This window comes from Staurois parvus, unplaced genomic scaffold (genome assembly GCF_062004578.1).
Source record: "Staurois parvus isolate SC_StPar_1 unplaced genomic scaffold, SC_StPar_1.0 ptg000525l, whole genome shotgun sequence".
NCBI classification, from domain to species: Eukaryota; Metazoa; Chordata; class Amphibia; order Anura; family Ranidae; genus Staurois; species Staurois parvus.
The window spans coordinates 2,010,766-2,032,339 of NW_028318321.1; the positions used below are offsets into that span (position 1 = coordinate 2,010,766).

The 21,574-nt window shown below is 40.9% G+C and overlaps 1 protein-coding gene across 3 annotated transcripts in view; it reads right to left on the reverse strand.

Annotated features, from left to right (window-relative positions):
- STN1 (STN1 subunit of CST complex) overlaps positions 1 to 21,574 on the reverse strand; it is a 75,286-nt gene that overhangs the window by 51,093 nt on the left and 2,619 nt on the right. Inside the window, exons 2-3 of one of the 3 annotated variants that reach the window (XM_089690268.1) lie at positions 12,984 to 13,046; positions 1,924 to 2,125 (exon numbers count right to left, since the gene is read on the reverse strand). The exons of 1 other annotated variant lie outside the window; for it this stretch is intronic. The gene's annotated coding sequence lies outside the window, so the exon portion shown is untranslated. The remainder of the gene's footprint in view (positions 1 to 1,923; positions 2,126 to 12,983; positions 13,047 to 21,574) is intronic. One more of the 3 variants, XM_089690267.1, reaches the window with a different exon arrangement.

Below are 21,574 nucleotides of genomic sequence, written 5' to 3' on the forward strand. Positions count from 1 at the left end.
AGAGCAGGTAAGTATGAGATATTTATTATGTTAAAGAAGAAAAACCCTTTAGAACCACTTTAAGTGCTAGTTTCTAGAATTCCTAGAAACATGAAGAGTAAAATATGATATACAATATCTACATTTAAATGTTGACCTCTATAAAACTCCTCTACTTCATATTGGTATTTTTTTCTTTTTTTTCTTTTTTAGACAGACTCAAGTTTACCAGGATAAAGTTTGCAACCTGTCAGACAGCTCCAGATATTATGGTCTGTAGGTCCAGGCATTCAGCTGTTTTTTTTTTTATGTAAATACATTGAGCCCTGGTACACACCAGTGCGACTTGTCATGCTACTTGCCAGTTCAAAGTCACATAACAAGTTGCACCGCATTTGCCGCAATGGAACCGTTCAAATCACTGCAACTCAAGTCGCAGAGACTTTGAAAAAGGTTCCTGCACTATTTATGTGTAACTTCATTGTGAATTGCATTGACATCTGTTAAATGAAATTGGACAGATGTCAGCAAGCCGCACATGAAATCGCACTGATAGTTGGCTTTGACGTTACACTGAAGTAACCCAACTTCAAAGCCACACAGGTGTGAATCTGGTCTGACGTACACTATGTCTTGACAGTCAATCATATTGTACCACATGTAATTCTATGGTGAAACTTTGTTATAAAAAGGGTCTGTGAACCTCATTTCTTTGAGCAAGTCTGTACTTCTTCCCAGCTGCAGCTGTTGTCATTAAAAGCCTGCTGTGTTGAAGCTTCTGCCTGGTCCAATCCTTTGTCATCTCTACTTCAGTTAACACGTGTTAAAGCAGTTTTAAATCCAAAAACAAATAATTTTTATATTGCAGCTTGACAATTCTTAGATGTGATGGCTGTATTAGTTTCCTATTTTAGGCTTTCTTTCTTCTATTTTTATTTAGTGATCCAGCCAGCAAGTCTTGCTTTTTAGAAGCACAAGCTCTCCAGCAGAATGTGTCAGTTTACATGGATGAGACAAACCACTTAACACTGGCAGGGGTGATTAAAATGACCAGTTTCTATTTATTCATGCAAAACATTTGTCCCAAAAGGACAAAAAACTGTTGTGGTAACTAATTATAAAATGTGAGCTGGAGTTCAGCTTCAATTTGTTATTGTATTTAAATCTGCTGGTACATTTACCACTCCCCTCTCTCCAGGCTGATAATGCTGTTGTCTGCTGAGCCTTCTGTGCTCATTTCTCTAGAGGGGTGTCTCACTAATACGGGAGGTGTGTTACTGGCCAGTTCACCAGGAGAAAACAGGGGGAAAACAGAGGGGAATAAAGCCCAAAAAAAGAAAACGGAGGCAGCCACCACATCATATAGTTAGTAAGCTGCAATTGTGACGATCACAGCATCAGACCCCTGCCCTTCTCACCAAACTCATGACCGAAGTACTAGCCAATCTAAAACTGCAATGTCACGAGCGTAACAATGCCACGCCCAGCTGCACCCTGCACAACGATTTTCCAGCTCACTGGACCACAAATCGATGTGCCGGCAGCCTGAGCGCGATTGTTACTGGGTCAGGTTAATTACGCAATTAACCCTTCACACTGCCACCACCTCCTTTTTGTACAGAGAAAGAGGAAACTCGACAATATCAGCAATAATACTTGGATGATTGGATAAGCGTCTGTATACCACCGTCACTGCAGACAGGTTATACAGAGGGTTAAACACACATAGTAATGCTCTTCAGCGGCAGGAATTTGTAAGTTACATTAAAGAGCTTTAGAAACAGTTCAACACTCTCAGAAGGAAAGATTTATTAATAAAAGGTCAAAAGGGTACAATAAAAATATTTACAGAAAAAAGATGTAACCAATATATATATAAATATACAGAGAGCAATAACACAGCAGAAAGATAACAGAAAGAAGTTTAGATAGATAAGTACTTGCCAAAAAGCCTTGGGTTAAGCAGTCTCAAGTCTCAAGAGCCAAAAAGGATTTCTTGTCTCTACTGCTAGTTTAACGCAGGAGACTCTTCTCTTCTCTCACACACACTCCAAGCATAACAGCCTTTTTCTGGCAACGTCCAGCAGGGGGTCTCTTGGAGTAGTAACCAATGGTCTCCTTTTGGGGAGGGGTGTTGGGTGGAGACCTAAGTTAAAACCAGAATCTTTCTTAGCTTATATTTTGGCTCATAAATTTTCCTTGGTACATTTGCCAGCCTGGGCACTAGTAGATTAATACTCAGCCACATCTGCGGAATGGTTAGAGATGAAACATGAAATATGCACTTGAATGGTTCAAGAGATATACTTTTCTGCTTTTCTATGTATGCCAGCTAAGCGGTGTCACATACCAGGAGAATGGCCTCAAACTGAGACTTCCGAATATAGGCTCCATGTTTAGGTAGTTATGTCCTACGTGAAGATATCAACTTATATGAAAAGTGAGTTTTTAAAAGTAAGTCTGTTTTTACGACCCCTTGGAAGACCTTTTGAAGTTCAGTGAGGGACTCAGTTTATACTTTTACAATGTGCCAGATTGCACAGTTTCTTAGACAGCCAGGCACCCAGCTTGTGTGGTTTTATAACTCGGAGCTCCCTGCTGTGCTTTGGCCACCTGTGACCCTTCTCATCACTCAGGCCACATGTCACTGTGGATGAACAGAGAGGGAGGGGGGATGATCAAAGAGGGGGAGAAGGATCTACAAGATGGAGGTTTGGAGCAAAATGGTTGAACCTTGTCCATCTCTGTGTGTACGCTTGCTACAGCAATATGTTCCATTTTCGGTTTTGGGTTTAATACTGTTTTAATGCTGCTAATGCACAAGAACCAACCAAAAAAAGGACAAGCAGCATTTGTTCTGATGCAATGAAACACAACTTCTAGTAGTGTGTGAGGCTAAGTTCACACTGTTGTGTGCTGGGAATGGCAAAACGCCTGCACTTTCTCACACAAAACCGAAAGAGTCCCACAGCACCATGCAGTTCTGTGCTGCACAGTTTTGAAAAAGGATTTCTTTCTTCGTGTTTCTGCAGGTTAAAGCAGAGTTCCACTCATGCTGTCAAAAAATAAGTCAGCAACTACAAAAACTGTAGCTGTTGACTTTTAAAAAACAGCCACTTACCTGTCCCCCAGTCCTGCGGTGTGTCCTCCGCAGCCCGTTTCACCAGCGGTCCTGTATTCTAGGAGGCCGGCATCTTCAGTGTGGGCACCTGGCTGTTATAGCTTGCGGCTTCACAGCCGAGTACCCACTGCGCATGCGCGAGTAGCGCTGCGCTTCATGAATGGTCCTGTAGTCTTCTGGGACCCATCACATTTCCCAAAAGACTACAGGGAGGGAGGGAGGACACCTTCCGTTTCCAATCACCTAGGTGATCGGACCAGAAGTGGGAGCGGGTACCTGTCAAATTCGGGTACCCGCTCCCCCCCGCCCCCCAAAGGTGCTAATCCTTAATGGGGAGCAGTCCTTAAAGCGGAACTTCCCCTTTTGGGTGAAGCTCCGCTTTAAGTTTCATTTCATTTCTGATGCAGTAGTATCTCTTATATGGTATAATATCTGAAAATGATTCCTATGGCTAAGGTCTGAAAAAAATGAATTTGGCACATTGTCATAGGCAACAAAAATACTCCTTTGTAACACTTTTTAACAATGCCCTTCTAAGGACTAGAATTATTATGCTAACCATAAGTGAAAGAATGACAAATAGCATTTCATTGGCTGCTATGGTCAACACTTTTCAGTTTCCCTTATAGTATTTGTTTACTGATAACCTCTTCGGTCCATGCACACGGGGCGTTTTGATAATGCTGGTAACGTTAGCTGTGTAAAGTTGCGTTAAAAACATGACTTTTTCAGCTTTTTTTAGCATTTTTGCATTAGCGTTTAGTGGCGTTTCCACCTGTTTTTCGGTGTTTGCATTTTCAACATTTTTTTACCCCCCTGTCCAAAAACGCCGGTTTACCACGTTTTTCAACGTTAGAGCATTCTTACAGCTAAAAAACTCCTCTAGAAACCCACTAGTCCTGGGTTTTTTTTTCCAGCCAAAAAATGTCCCTGCCAAAAAACGTTGATTACAGTCTATGTGTGCATGGACACATAGGATAACATGCTGGAGAGTTTACTGGCTGTAGAAAAAAAACGTCAAAAGCCAAAAACAGCAGCTGTAAAAACGTCCAGTGTGCATGAGGACTTCATGTGCCTAAAAAATGGTGCAAAATATGCCTGCAGAACAACATAAGAACAGCCATGGATCTAATTACATTGTTTAACAAACATGTAGCGCTTTTCAGGGCTTACATCTGGCAAACAAATGACTGCTCAGAATCTCATTCAAAATTAAAGAAGGCAATTACATATTACAGTACCAGAGGGCACTGCAGTGTATTATATTACAGAAGATTCTAGCAAATAAAACAGTAATATGTGCACAACCAGAGCGCTGAATATAATGCCAGTCACTCAACTTCTCATTTGGCTAACCATGCTGCACAAATGCCGATATGGTGCCTATAGGGAAATTTCATATGCATTGTACATTGAGTTGAGATTTTGGCACATGACTTTCCTTTGTTGAATTTCTCCTGCAACTTCCACTTGAAGGGTGACTCCAAGCAAAAATATAAAATACACAAAAACACTTACAAAGCAAAAGTATTGTAATACACATAGAACCCTAGGTATGAGAGCCCATTTACAGTAGATCTATGTGTGTGTGTAGAGATGCATGTTTTGCAGCATTAGGTGTTTTGTATTAACATGCGTTCTTTTGCGTGTTTTCAATGTGTTTTTGAATTTAGAATTTGTAGTAGATAGGGTTAAAAGTCATTGGCCAAGGCTTGTTAATACCTGTTGACAATGCAGAAAAACACGTTATATGCATTTTGTTACATTGCCATTGACCTATATGGACCTACCAACCACAAGAAAAAAAACATATTTCTCAAAGCATACTGCAGTGCCGAGATGGGAACTGACACTATCTTTATTATGAGGAACCACAACATTTGTTTTAGTGCATTGGACACTGTGTATTAAAATGCAACACTGTAAATGTGCCCTTAAAGGATAAGTTCACCTTTGGAACATGTTACATGTTCCACTCGTTTTTACGGTGGAACATGCAACATGTTTCCATAGCCAGTGTACAAACAAAGTTTAGTGCTTAAAATATTTTAAACAAAAATCATATTAAAATATGAAAATAATATTGAAAAATGGATAATAATTAATCTCAAAATGTTCATAAGTGAAATATCAAATGGTGAGATCAAAGCAGAACAGTCTTCAAATGCCGTGATAAGATAAGAAGCCTATATATGATGGCTCCAACCACTTCAAATGAGTTATATGAGACCAGAGCTCGTGGCGTTAAACATGTAGTAAAAGATTTCTCCACAAAGTGTGCTTGAGGTGATTGTAGCCGTATTAAAACTATCAACAATAGCATAAACACAGCCTTGAGAACCCGAAGAGAAAATCTACTTAAGTACAAAGAGAAAAAAACAAACAATCATGTACCTCTAGTAACCACATACAACGCAGCACTAGAAGGAATAAGAAAAATAATCAAAGATTTACAACCCATCATAACAGAGGATGGAACTCTGAAAGAAATATTCCAGCAACCACCAAAACTGGCCTTCAGACAACTCCCCAACCTCAGAAATAAATTAATCAGTAGAAAACTTCCTTCTGATAATGATGTCACAAATAATGGAAGCAAACCCTGCAATAAGAAAAGCTGCAAACTGTGCAACCAAATCAATCCATCAAAAAGTGTCAGACACTCAAAAGGGATCTTCAATATCTCCGGATCATACAGCTGCACCTCTAGTAATGTTGTGTACCTTATCCAGTGCAGAAAATGTAACAAAGGATCTTATGTTGGCGAAACAGGACAGAAGTTGCAAACAAGGATGAATTTGCACAGACATACCATCAAGGAACATAAAGAAGATGACTTTTGGACACCTGTGGGACACCATTTCGCACAACCAGACCACACTATGGAAGACCTCAATATTTTAGTTCTTAAAGGAAATTTCAAGTCCATTCAGGAAAGAAAAACTTTTGAACTAAGAATGATAATTCTAATTGACACAAGAGATAACGCCCTGAATTTGGACATGGGATTCCTCAGTCATTATCCAACACTTTTATGACTATCAGCTCAAGCATGACTGCCTCTGCTAATGTTGTATTCCCCCCCACCCCCCCAGACTTTGCTTTTGCTGTGTCTTATCTCTGTTTTTTTTTTCCCATCCCCTACATCTCTTTTAACATTCTGCTAAATCTTTGTTTCAGTACTGCTTAGACCTGAAGAAGGGGACATTCCAAGAAAGCTTGTCCTCAAAATTGTATGTTAGTGCAAATAAAAAAAGTATCATGGACAGTACTCAATTGTTCCTGTCCACAAAGTGTAAAACTCTCAAATATCCATGGTAGCCTGTGTGGGTTTTACACTACAGTATGTGGAGAAATCTTTTATCATATACAGGGAGATTAGTTTGGGAGGATTCAGTCTCTTCTTTAGGTGTCCAGAGGATGAGTCTTACTGACCATTTCCCTGGATGTCACCTATAAAAAGCGCTGATTGACCACTCTTAGCAGGGGGTCACACATGTTCCAGTAAGCTTTGCATGCAAGTGGTTGGTGTCACATTGGCTATCCTTGGAAGTCTTCTTACCTCATCATGGCATTTGGAGACTGTTCTGCTTTGATCTCATCGTTTGATATTTCACTTATTTTGAGATTAATTATCAACCATTTTTCAATATTATTTTCACATTTTAATATGATTTTTGTTTAAAATATTTTAAGCGCTGCACTTTAATTTTACACTACTTATGAGGTTCCTGGTATCAAGGTACGGTGTCCAGCTCCTATTCATTGGTGTCGCAGATTTTGGGTCATATTTATGTTCCCCTAGCCACAGCTGCGCCCACCGCCCCCCCCCTCCCTCTGACAGATAGTATGGGAAAACTTCTCCTTGTACTATCTGTCAGATTGGAAAACAACGCAGCCGTGTGGGGCTCCGCCCACGTGGCCTCATCACTCATTCACAGTGTTCTGTGAATAAGCACCTACAAGTCTCTGCAGTCTTAGCGGCTGTCAGGTTGTAGTTTTCAATGAGCTACCATGGGACTGTGGAGCGTCATGGTCATTCACTGAAGTTTCCTGTCAGTATATCTGCTTGCCTATACATAATGTACAGCAAGCAGATATTCTGACAGGTCTGCAGGAGACCTGCATGACATCAGTGATCTACTGATCACTGGTGCAATGCTTTACAGGCTCCTTTGGACAAAAATAGTAAATGCACATTTTTTTACCTGCAAAAAAATGTGCATTATTATTGTTGTCCAAAAGGTGAACTTATCCTTTAAAGTGGACCTTATTTATTATTTATTACAGGTACTTATATAGTGCTGTCAATTTACGCAGCACTTTACATATATATTGTACATTCACATCAGTCCCTAACCCTCAAGGGGTGTACAATCTAAGGTCCCTAACTCACATTCATACATACACATTCTAGGGACAATTTAGACAGGAGCCAATTAACTTACCAGCATGTCTATGGAGTGTGGAAGGAAACCGGAGTACCAGGAGGAAACCCACACAGGCACAGGGAGAACATGCAAACTACAGGCAGGTGGTGCCGTGGTTGGTATTTGAACGGCGACCCTAGTACTGCCAGGCGGAAGTGCTAACCACTTAGCCAGTGTGCTGTCCACCTTCAATCACTTCTACCTCCCACACCCCCTTCAAAAAATTGCAAAAAATTTAAGCGGGTATACCTTTTCTAGGGGAGCGCAGCCCGCACCTTATATCAAGCATCCCAGGAGGTTATGGGCCTGTGTAGAACACATTACGCATGCAGTGGAGACCAATCAAGGGGTCGACTGCTAGAAGACCTGAAAGAAGTTGGGTGAGTATAATTTTTCAGGTCAACTCAGTGGAAAATGTAGGTTAAGATCAAAATGAAGCAGTGGAGAGGTAAAGACATTCTTTAATGTTTTCTTGGAAATATTTGATTTATTTTCCTGGAATCACAAATCAGATTAAAATTTTCAGGCAGGTGCAAATTGATGGCTGAGGAGAAATAACAGCATTTCCCATTAAGAACATCAAACCAAATCATGGGCCATCACCCAACACCAACACGTGCTTTTAGTATGCACAGTGATGGGGTGCCAGTTTGGCCCATAGAAATGTAAAGGAGGTAGGAAAGGATTGGGCAAGCTTTGGCACTATTAGGACATGACTGAGCTTTTCCATTCATAATACCCCCTGATTTGGTTGTGACAGAAACGTTTTGGAGGCTGTTTTAAGTATGCATAAGCACATTTGAGTGCCTACACTTTATACAGTCATTGCCAAAAATATCGGCACCCTTGCATTTCTGTCAGATAATGCACCACTTCATCCAGAAAATTGTTGCAATTACAAATGTTTAGGCATTCTCATGTTTATTTCTTTTGTTTGTATTGGTATGACACAAAAGGCGGAGAAACAAAAAGCCAAATCTGACACATTCTACACAAAACCCCAAAATGGACTGGACAAGTATACTGGCACCTTCAATTTCGTATTTGGTAGCACACCCCTTGGAAAAAATAACTTAAATCAATCACTTCTTGTAACATCATTGAGTTTCTTGCACCTCTTTACTGGAATGTTGGGACACTCTTCTTTCGCCAACTGCTCCAGGTCTGTCAGATTGGAAGAGTTCCTTTTCCCAACTGCTGTTTTGAGATCTCTCTACAGGTGCTCTATGGGATTGAGATCTGGACTCATTGCTGGTCAGTTTAGTACTCTCCAGCACTTTGTCTGAAACCATTTCTGGGTTTCTTCTTGATGTGTGCTTTGGGTCATTGTCCCATGACCTCAGATGTAAACCCAACTTTCTGACACTGGACCCTATGTTGCACCCCAGAATGTAGGAACCTAAGGGGTAAATCCTCTGCAGGACTGTTTGATCCTGACGTCTCTGATCCTACCCTTCTTCCAGTGTCCCCCCTCTTATCTCCTGATAAGACATATCATGTGGAGTCACTATGCACATACTCAGTTTGGTGTGTATTGCTAAAGGGCTTTTTTTTCTTGGGCACGTGCATGTGATCAGCACAGGGCCAATCAGCACTGTCCAGACAGAGGTCAGGGGTTCTGCATCCTCCTAGAGCAGAATGAAAACATCTCCTAAAAGCTTTAACAAGTGCCCTGCTGGACACTTGTAGAAGTCACAAGATTGCTCTAACTGCTGATGAGAAAAGGTGTTTAGTGGTTTATATTTACTAAAATAATTGCATTTCCATGTTCTGTGTACCGTGGGAGACCCGATATAGTCAATGCAGGGTCCTGGGTTTAGTAATACATTAAGCTCCTAGAAGCTGTTATTAGCATATTTTTCTGTTCCTAGAAGCTAAATAATGTTATCCTATGTGTCCATGCACACTACTTTAGGCTATTAGCATTTTTTGAGCTTCAGTGTCTAGGAGTAGAAAAAAACATTTTTTGGAGCATTTTGCCAGCAGAAAATAACGCTAAATGCTCCTAAATGCTGCTAAACACTACTAAAACACTCCCAACAGCTTTTTCTAGCTTTTTTTCTACATGTACTGTAAAAAACGCTAATAAAATGCTAATGCTCCTAAATGCTACTAAAATGCTACTAAAAAACACTATTAACAGCATGTTTTATCCAGCACTTTTTCCAGCATTTTTTGAGCTTAAAGAAATGCTAGTGTCCACGCAGCCTTAAGGCCTCATTTCTTTTTCTGAAAACAGTAGAATGATGGGCTTTACCAAAAAGCTGTATTTTGTTTCATCTGTCCACAGCACATAAAGTATTTCCAAAAGGATTTTGGCTTCCTCAGATACGTTTTGGCATACTTTAACCTGGCTTTTTTATTATTCTGTTTCAGCAGTGGGATCCTCCTGGGTTTCCTACCATAGCGTCCCTTTTCATTCAGATAGCGACATATAGTGCGAGCTGACACAATTGTACCCTGTGTCTGAAGGTCAGCTTGAATCCACCATTCGAACAATTCTTCATTGCAATCTTTGATAAATTTTTCTCTTTCGTCCACGTCCAGGGAGATTAGCTACAGTGCCATGGGCTGTAAACCTCTTGGCAATGTTGCGCTCAGTGGACACAGGAACATTAAGATCTGTTATTTGATACAGGTGAGTTTAATTACAAACTTGGAATGCAATTATTTCTTACAATTTTGAGAAGGTGCCAATAATTTTGTCCAGTCCATTGTTGGGGTTTTGTGTGGAATATGTCAGATTTGGCTTTTTGTTTCTCCACTTTTCTGTGTCATATTAAAACAAACAAAAGAAATAAATATGAGAATGCCAAAACATTTGTAATTGCAACAATTTTCTAAGCAAAGTGGTACATTATCTGACAGAAATGCAGGGTTGCCAATATTTTTGGCCATGAGTATACCTGTGGGAGTTCTCAATTTTGCAGGCTCTGTGCCACTGCTGTGTGGACTCCTAGTATACATGACCAAACTGGTGAGCTGTCAATGAGCTCAGTTGTCTATGAGCTCAGTATATAGCCATTGACCTACAAATCATATATTCCCACTGCAAACCTGGTTTGAACTTATAAAATGTATGACAAGAAATTGGTCCCATTAATAGGATTAATACCATTTTCAATATTTCAGAAGTGATATGCTTCACAACTCATGCATCTAACCCAAGGACAATAAAACTTACATTTTATTTAGGATTAAAACTGAAAATTTAAAGTTCCAATATTTTTCTAAATTTCCTACATGGTTTCCCACTGATATTGCAAATTAAATGGTTCTCAAGCAATACACAATCCAACACTCAAACACAACATGTTATGATAGAAACAAAAGGAAGATGTAATACAGCTGGATACTAACATTTATAGGTAAAGTTGTTCCAGGGAATTTCCGATTGCCTCTGGGGGGATCGGGAAGGAATTTTTTTCCCTGCAGGAGCAAATTGGAACATGCTTTGCTGGGTTTTCTTGCCTTCCTCTGGATCAACTGTGGGTATAGGATTATTACTTTTTTTGTTAATGGTAGAACTGGATGGTGTCAGGAATGGACTCAGCACTGGTGGTGGGACTCACCTGCCGTGTGGGCTGCAGTACCAGGGCTGACCAGCGGGTGCTCTCAGCAGCCAGAAGCTCACTCCTGCAGTCAGCCAACACCTGGGGCTGATTGCAGGAGGTGTATTGAAGGAATGACCAGGCCTGTGATCAGGGCCTTGGTGTATGTTTCCCATGAGCCCCTGTACCTTGTATCCTGTGTTCCTGTTCCTCTGCCTATCTGATTTGTTGCCGACTCTGCATTGTTCCTGACCCTGCTGACTGTCTCCTGTTTAACCCCTGGCTTGCCTGACCATCCTTCTGCCTGATCCTCTGTATTGTGCTGCCCGTGAGTTACTGAACCCGGCTTGTGACCCTGACCATTCTCTGCCTGATCCTCTGTACCACGCTGCCCGTGAGTTCCTGAACCCGGCTTGTGACCCTGACTATTCTCTGCCTGCTCCTTCGGTACCTCGCTGCCCACACGTTGCTGACCTGGCCTGCCTGACTATGCCTGACGCTACCCAGACGATCCATCCATCCCGCACGGATCCAGTCACTACTGTCCAAACCTGCCAGCCCCTGCACATCAGGCTTTCTCCCGGTACATACCCTCGGCGGACCCCTCTACCATAGTTGGGTGCACAGTCCTGCGCCAAGTCCATCCCCACCATCAGGGGCTCTGGTGAAAAGGCAGACTGGGGCTTAGACTCTGCGCCCTGGGGAATCCTGGTCTGTGGGTCACTAGAGATCCCGCCGGGCGGTGCCTGACAGTGGCTTATGGCCTGCCTGACCATTCCACCTCTCCAGCCCTGACTACGCCTGTGTTCCTGAAGCCTGCTACTTCCCTGTGTCAGTCCACACATTTCTGGTCATACCCGGATCCCTGACAGATGGACTTTTGTCTTTTTTCAGCCAGACTAACTATGTAACTATGTAATAGAGAGGAAAAAGAAAAGATCAGATCAATCTCTGAGGATGGATTGAGATACCAAACAAAAGTGTAAAAACTGAATATCTAGACCAGCCTTTTCCAACCGTTTTAACATTGGAGAATCCCTGAAATAACTATCTAGTCTCCAGGAACCCCTGATAACAAATATTTACTGCTCATGGGATAGTATCAAGATGGTGGAGAATGATAGAGAGAAGAATGCTCCTTACATGTGTGGTCAGTGGGACACATTCTCACCTTACAGATAGCTAAAAACATCTTTGGTGTCAGTGGTAGCTTATATGTAGAGGCATAAATGGCTCAGTGCTCAAGGAATCCCAGGCAACCTTTGGAGGAACCCTAGGGTTCCATGGAAACCCTGGTCAAGAAAGGCTAAACTAGACTGTAGGTTTCGGATAAGGAGATATGAATGTGTATGTAGGTAGGATTAGGTAGATTGCAAGTGTATTGATAAGATCAAGGCAGAAGAGAGGGAATAAGGGCTTGCATGTTTGACAGAGGCGTAGCTTGAAGTTCGTGGACCCCAATGCAAAATTTGACTTGGGCCCCCACTCTACTACTCGCTGATTCCACTGCTCGCCAAAATACTCCCAACGCATGCCAACATACTCCAAATTCTCCTAAGCGTACCGCTGAGACACCGTGTTTTTGTGAGTTTTTTTTGCACGTTTTTGGAACAGCACCATTCATTTGAATGGGTTTCCCTCCACTCCAAAAATGCGCCAAAAGACACTCATGTACCAAATTTTGGCACAAAGCCAGGCACATTTTTCATTGCTTTTTTGCAGCAATTTTTAAGTGTTTTGTTGCATGACAATTGTGGCAAATTTGCACCATATTTGGGGTGCCATTAAGAAATAATGGCATCACAAATGCGTCCCGCATTTTGCCTGCGTTTCCAAAACACCCAGGTGTGAATGAAGCCTAATTTAAAAGATTTTGGAGAAACTGTCCTAAATTTGACATACCTCTCCAATTCTTTTGACTATCCTGGAGCAGGGGTAGGCAACCTTTGAGAGGTGGAGATTCACCTAAAAAACACAAAAGAAATCAAAATCACTGGGGTTCAGTGCCATTTTTTTTCAGAAATTAACTAGCAAGGCCTAATTAAATAGTAAGGAAACTTTAGAAAAATATAGCAAGTGTCACTGTAAAAATATAAACTAACCCTACCTTAGCAGTGGACAGTGTCAGTAGGACAGTGGACGGTGTTGGTCAGTAAGGCAGTGGATGTTATCGGTCAGTAAGACAGTGGATGGAGTCAGTAGTTTTTTATTTACTGATTTTTTTATTATTTTTTACCATTTTATTATTAAATTTTTTTGCAATTTAATTTTTCATTATGTTGGGGGCTTTGGTGAAATATCAGCGGTCTAAACAGACCCCTGATGTCTCACTTTTGAGACAGAGAAAGATCCTAGCTGAGAAATAACCTCAGCTGCACAGAATGAATGAACAGGAAGCGTTCTGCATTGTCTTCCTGTTCATAAACTAAAGCATATTAAACACAGTTTACTGTGCTTTGGTTTATGAAGCAGCAGAAATAAGAGTGAAGCAGCGGAAATAAGAGTAACCTGGATAGGAGGGGTGACGGGGGGGAGGCACATAGAGAAACTGATCCCCTTAATTCTCCTCATGCTGCCACAGAATGCTGGTGGAAGGGAGAGGAGGAGAAGCTGGCATTCAGTGGCAGCAGGCGGAGAATGAAGGGGATCAGTTCCTCTATATGCTGTCCCCTGCCACCCCTACTGCCAGGTGTGACAAGGAAGCCGCAGATGTGACCCCTGATGCTACACCAGTGTTGGGGTCCCTGCAAGTCACACAGAGGTTACCCTGCTGCCTGCACACTACAAATCCCAGCATGACCCATCAACATGGGTTACAAGCAGTACATCACTATCTATATCATAATTCTCCCATTCCAGATGTACAGAAGGAATTCATTCTCCATTTGTTAGAATTTTCTATGAGCCATAACTATGTTTGGTTTGGTGGTTCTTATTATTTACAGTGTAAGGATGAAGCCATGGGGGCTAAATTTGCCCCCAGTATGGCCAACCTGTTCATTGCTATGTGGGAGAATGATATGATATTTTATCAGAAGTGACCGGAACTCATATTGTGGAGACGCTTTATTGATGATGTGATTTTGATCTGGGAGGGGGATCTAAATTCGCTAAACTTATACATGAATCATTTGAATGAAAACAATAGTGGTATATATTTGAGTTATGAGGCAAGTAATAGAGAATTGATGTTCCTTGATCTTAAAATTACTATTATACAGGATTTATATAGTGCCAACAGTTTGCTCATCGCTATACATTATAAGTACAGAGAATGACACCTATTGTTACTTCCACCTTCTTTAAAACCACTGATAGGAATAGCCTCATACCAATGGGGAGCTGCCACCATCCTTCTTGGTTGGCATCTGTACCTAAGAGTCAATTTTTACCTTTTATGACGGAATTGTACGCGCACACAAGCTTTTTTAGATCAAGCTATATTTCTCAACTCCAGATTTATAGAAAAAGGTTATAATGAGGATCTTGAGAGAATTATATCTGTAGACACTCTAAGAGATAAGGACTCTTTATTAATAGAGAGACCTAAGTCGTCTGTGGATTCTGGCTCTTTGGGTCTCTCACCTATTACTTCTTTTTCTGCACAACACTATAAGGCCAACAAATTATTAAAAAACATTGGTCAATTTTGAAAAATGACCGATTATTAGGTTCCATTTTGCCTGAGAAGCTAACAGTCACCTTTAGGGGAGTCCCGTCATTAAGAAATAAGGTGGCCCCTAATATTTATGACCCTCCTATACGTCCAGTCTTTTTTCATGATTATAAGGGTTTTTTCCCTGTAGGAAGTGTAATTTGTGTAAAATTAATGTATTAAAGGATAAGAAAATTTTTAACTTTCATTCAACTCAAACTTTGAAGACTTATGAAATTCATTCCTTTATCACTTGTCTTTCAAAGAATGTAGTTTATATGCTTATTTGTCCTTGCAGGAAACAATATATAGTGTTTACCACTAGGGAACTACATATCCGTCTTAATGAACACATTGTGAATATCAGGAAGGGTTTTAAGTGGCATAGTGTTTCACGACATTATGCACGTTTCCATAATAAAAACCCTGAGGTTTGCCATATATAAATTTATCTCCCATTGAAGGCGTGGCAATGCTAAAAGAGAAATATCTCGTTCGGAGGTCAAGTGGATTTATGACCTCAAGACCTATGCATCGTACGGTTTAAACATCGACTGAGATATCAATTGCTTTATTAATAACAATTGAATTTTACTTTGTGATTTATTTATCATTTTGTATATTTTCATGTTTTTGTCACTATTATAGTATTGATAATTATCTCACTTGGATCTAAGGAGAGACGACCGGCTGTTTTTTATAGGGGATTATAATTTCTTCATCATGCTATTTTAGTGCCCTATTTGCCCCCTTTTTTTTTTTAGGGTTTTATATACATCACATGGAGTAGAATTGTTCACCATTAGTCGGTTGTATGAGCCCTTTATATATTATATTATTTTGTAAAGGTTCTTAAACTTAGAGCTATATTGCTCCCCTTTAGGTGGTTTAGAAGCTCAGTTTTATAGTACATTGCTTTGAATATATATTGTTTATGTACACTCATTCACTGGTAGGGGGCCGTGTAGATCCGATCATTTACTATGATCTCCGTGTAATGGTTTTTGTCCTCCTATTGGAGTGCTATTTGTATCTGCATTCAGTTGATTAGGTTGTTTATAGTTGTGTCACAGCAATCAATGTCGATTGAGTGATTGAGTGTGGTCAATCAATGCCGGTCCTCTCTCCGTGATCTTCTTATATAAGTGCGTGGTGACGGACGTAAGCTTTTGATCCCTAATGATGTAATTTGTGATGAACTGTGTCGGGTGGAGCTTGGACGTATGTCACCACACATACATGCACGCTCGTGGCCATTTTGGAAGTGGGAACAAGAGGATCTTTTTGGATATACAGTGCTGTATTTGATTTTAAAGCATGTAAGTGCATTTCTTTGGCATAATAAATCTTTTAAATGATTTTATACTATGGGAAGCTTTCTCATTTCATGCACATGCCACTTTTATGCCTGACAACGCATGCATTGACGTTCTATACGGATCGGGTGAACACCACTTGAACCACATTTGGAGGTCAAGGAAGAGGCTGGAGCGGTTGCTTTATGATCATTCTTGAGGCCATTTGGACCATTCTATAACATGATGGTCAAATATATCTGGTAAGCCTTTTCTGAGCTCAGAGTGGGGTGACACGTGTTTCACATGCATAACGTTTGATCCTCTAGCAATGGAAGATTCATGATCGCACTTTTTGATATTTTTTAATGTTCTTTGGCACTGGGATTTATTTTTATTTTTTTTTCACTTTCACAATGTTTTCACTTTTATATCATTTTTATTGTATTGCAAGTGTTATCACATCTGCCTTAATGGATGTTTAGCTTGGCCAGTAACATTACTGATTTTCTCACCTTCAGCGCTACACTTTTATTTGTAGGTAAGTATGACATGTTTGTTTTTCTTTTTTTTTTAAACTAAGCTTAATATCACTTTAATCCAAAATGAAAAAAAAAAGTTTGGCTTATGGTTCTACTTTAAGTTTTATTGTCCTGGGATTAATTGCACGAGTTCGAAAGCGCATTGCTTCCTTAATATGGAAAATTATACTCAAACATTGCTGTTTATTCCTATTGCCCTGGGACATAACACAATACTCAGGGCAGAGCATTCTAGTCACAGCGCTTAACAAAAATTAACATCTTTCAGCTACAATGTGCATTTGTAGCAAAAAAGAGCAAGCTGCACTGGAAAAGCAATGTATTCAAACCCTTTCATTTGGAAATTGCCACATTTTTACATTACAAAAATAAAATAAAAAAAAACTTGACATCTGTAGGATTTATACACATTGTATATTGAAATTGCTGTTCACAACTGTGACCAAATTGGTTACGGAATGATTTCTGGCTCTGGTCTCTATTAGTTATTATGCTTTGGACATTGTTTTATTTGCTCACTTCCTGTCTTAGTGACCACAAAAAAGTCAGGGGAAATCCTAACCCTTCCCCACCCTCCTTAAAGAGTGCTATTAAGGGAAGTTAGAGAAACTTTTTTCTAGACAGTTTTCTGAGTACTGCATAGTTCCTCTGCCTGGAGCTCATTTTATTCTTGTAATTGGCACAGCTTTGTACTGGACTTTTGGCAAATGACACTGCCGTCTTGGCTCTTAACAGTTGATCATTGTGGTTTGCACACCGAGAAACCACTTTTGTCACCTCTGTACTTATTTTCCACCATGCTACTTCCGCAATACATGAGAGGTTGTGAAAAGTTCAGTATTTACAGGAAAACATATAGTAGATGGGAATGTCATTGCAACTAAGCCCAATAGTGATAGCATGGAAAGAAGGCTCTTGTCATGGTCTCTGTGCTGTGAAGATCTTGTACTGATAAACTCAGCTGCCTACCTCCTCAGTCTAGACACATATAATAGCTGAATATACAGTACCTCATTAAAAAAAAACAGTATTTGTTTTCTGAACTACATTTAATCAGTTCACCAAGCATTAGATAGGAAGTGACCAATGGAACCTTCACAGTTGCAAATGGATATACCATTTATATAGTGGCATTTGAAAAAAAAATGTCCTCATACAACTGAGGAAAGTCAAATGGAATCCCATGATTAGCCACTAAATTCCTAAGCATGGAGCTGCTGATGCTCTTCCCTTTTCCTCAGACGACTGCTTCTCTACTTTTTACACTATATGTCGTATGAATAATGAAATACTGGGTAGGAAGCCAAAACTCCTGGGATGCAATTATGACATGCAGAGTGGGGGGGAGATGCTGGCTGTCATAGAGGGGCAGATAGCAGCACGTGGAACCCCGGACACCCTACAAGAGAGATGCAAAGCAGATGTTCCTGGTGCCCAGGATAGCGTGCCCTGTCAGGCCAGTTACTGGAGCTCAATTACAAAACTCGATCTAGCACTGGACTATGGAATTCAACACGAATTCACCAGGATTTAAATAAAATTTCAGGATGGTTCATAGCACACACATTCATAGAACACAAAGCTCAATTTTTGGTTCTGGGAGCGGGATGGCATGTCGACATCCTGCTACCAGAACACAGCACTGTATACTGTATGTAGGTGATGCTAAATGCAGTTTATACAATGTGTCAAGCAGGCACATCTGTTAGTGAAGGAAATTGTTCTGGCCCAAACTAACACAGTAAACATGGAATTAGGCTTTAATGAAAAGGCGCTACAATTGAGTCCCCGCAATAAAAAATCTATACACTGTCATATACACCAATGCATCCGACGCTTTGCATTGCACTTGGTGATGTAAGGCTTGGATGCAGCTGCTCGGCCATGGAAACCCATTTCATGAAGCTCTCTACGCACTGTTGTTGTATTAATCTGAAGGCCACATGAAGTTTGGAGGTCTTTAGCTATTGACTCTGCAGACAGTTGACGACTTCTGCGCACTGTGCGCTTCAGCATGCGCTGACCCCGCTCTGTTATCTTATGTGGCCTACCACATGGTGGCTGAGTTGCTGTTGTTCCCAGTTGCTTCCACTTTGTTATAATACCACTAACAGTTGACTGTGGAATATTTAGTAGCAAGGGAATTTCATTGATGGACTTATTGCACAGGTGGCAACCTATCATGGTACCACGCCTGAATTCACTGAGCTCCTGAGAGCGACCCATTCTTTCACAAATGTTTGTAGAAGCAGTCTGCATGCCTATGTGCTTGATTTTATACACCTGTGGCCATGGAGGTGATAGGAACACCTAAATCCAATGATTTGGAGGGGTGTCCCAATACTTTTGGCAATGTAGTGTATATATAGTATATGACAGTATATAGATTCATATTATGGGGACTCAAATGTAGCACCTTACATCCTTTTTATGAACTTCAGTCCAGTCAGTGAAGTACATTCAAAGGCTTTTTGCCCACTTCTATTCAAGTGCAGGGTTTTCAGCATAACGACAAACAGAACTTTTCTACCCTCTTGGTTATCTCGACTGTGTAATCCCTAAGCATGTCTCCACACAGACTCACCACGTTAACTTACTCAGCCTTGTGACAGACAAACTGCCCACCTTGGGGCTGCACAGGCTCCTGTGCTCTATTTTTCTTAGGTGATGGCCTAGTGACAACACCTCTCCTTGAGGGCAGAACAGACATTCTCCCTGTGTCTGTTCACAAATGCTGCTTGTTCATCAGCTTGTCTCCAGTCACAACAGACATACTGGAGCCCTTCACTCTGCATAAGTGAGAACCCTTGGTGACATCTAACCCTTCTGATACCACAACAAGGTGCATCCCCATCTCCAATGCAGGCAGGATAGGAGCAGATACATGGACCTGACCTCAGTTTGCTGAGATACTGTGTCTCATCAGTGATAGAGACTTTTCACAGACACAGCTGCAAGAAGAGACTGCTATTAGAACTGTGGGTAGACAATGTTAAACCTGCCCTCTAACCATTAGGAATACACAGAGGATGTGAACTTCCAGGACCACAAAGAGGAATGGAGGATTGTGAGAGGTGTAGTTCCACAAAGACTGAGCTGGCTTGGTAAGCTGGTTGAAGAAATCACAGATCCCAAGGGGCACTGGGGCTCTCTGGAGGAGTGGTTGTTGGAGTGTGGAGGACATTCGCAGGGACGGAGTGGGCCACAGATGCTGAGAGAGCCCATTGCCTGACTGAAGGGAAGGACGATGCTGCCATTGACCAGTTGTCCTGTTAATAGGACACAGAGGGAAATTATCTGCTATCACAGGAGTTGGTGATAAGCTGCTGGCCAAACCCCACTCTCCTAAAGAGGAAAAGTGTTGCCTGCAAATATTACAGATCCAGTGCCTTTATAAGTGCTTGACGGGACATTATACTTAGCACTATGACATAAGAGTTGAGCCCCAACAAGCTGGCAAGCAAGAGAGAGATGGTATATAACAGACTGCTGAACTGTTATGGTGGCATAACTCTCATTAGTTATGATTGCCCCAGTATAGGGTTTAGGAGGGGTTGCTTTCAACGCCAATTGTTTGTTTTCCATTGTATATTTCTTGCTGCTGTTCATCCATTTGCAGTATATTTCTAGCTACTGTTTAACTATTAGTTGTGTCATTACTGCAGTTCATATCTCTTTGGCCATCAGCTTACTGCATATACAGTATATCTGCAATAAATATTCATAATCCAGCCATGTGTCAGTGGTGCAATTTGCAGAGTTGTGGGCACAGAAACAGGGGACCTGAGAATACAGCAGCTCCTTCTGGGGTGAACGCTACATATACATATATATATATCTGCAGTGAAAGAAGAGTGCAGGTACAGACTCTTCATGATTAAAGCCTTTATTATTCACTACAGTGTTCAAACTGTACAGAAGTATATTTAGCCTAAAGCAGGATGTTGCATGCGGTTGCACACGTGGTTTGTTAGATGGGGGTCTAGCTGGCATCACCATGGAAACCTCTGAACGTTCAGAGTCATGACTTATGGGATCCAATGACCCAGATGATGAGAGTATAACAAAAATAATTTAACATGACAAAAAGTAACCCTCTAGGCTTAGACACAGCTTTAAACTAGAAAAAGATGATTATAAAACCTAGCAGAGTGTATAATAAGGCCATTAGCACACACTGGCCTTGATTCACCTATTTCCACAAACGTCTGCAAAATATTTCCCTTTTTATTTCAGTTTAAAAAAACAGAAATCTTAATCTTGTAAAGCTTTTGTTAATAATGGTATTTTGTCTTTGCAAAACATGTATCAAAACTATTTTTTTTTCAGTTGGAGGAAACTTTACTATGGGCAAAATCATTCAGGTCTCAGCAGGACAAGCATGGTAAAACTCCCCTTTGTCTGTGTACAGGCCACCCAGTTGATTCTGGGAGGTGATTAAACAGCTAGGGTTAATTTATAATGTAGTGTGGATGGAGATGTGCAATTTGATGAAGTTTTTGGGAGGCTGGGATCATGGTGTTGCATGATTTCAGGTGTAGGAACAGCATGCTCTCTGCAGAGGATGAGATGAGCTGGCAGCAAAACAAGGGTTAAGTGTTGAGAGGAGGAGGTTATTAGCTCTCTCTAGGGGTTAATGTACAATTAAAGCGTTAAATGTTGAAGTCTTTAAAGAAAACCTCAGTTCCAGTATGAAGGTGTTAAACATAGATCTTAATAGGAGTGTTGACTGTCACTGTAAACAAGAAGTTAGGGTACAGCAGGCTTTCAACAAGCTGCAAATAGTGCTAAAGTCTGCAAACAGCTTTTTTAATGTGAAAATCAGATTAAAGACAGAAACAACTGAGTACTGTCCGTGATACATTTTTATTTGCACTAATGTACAATTTTTGAGGACAAGCTTTCAGGGTGTACCTCCTTCTTCAAGGTCCATGCAGTACTGCTTGGACCTTGAAGAAGGGGTACACCCCGAAAGCTACAGCTGCACCAAGATCATGAGTA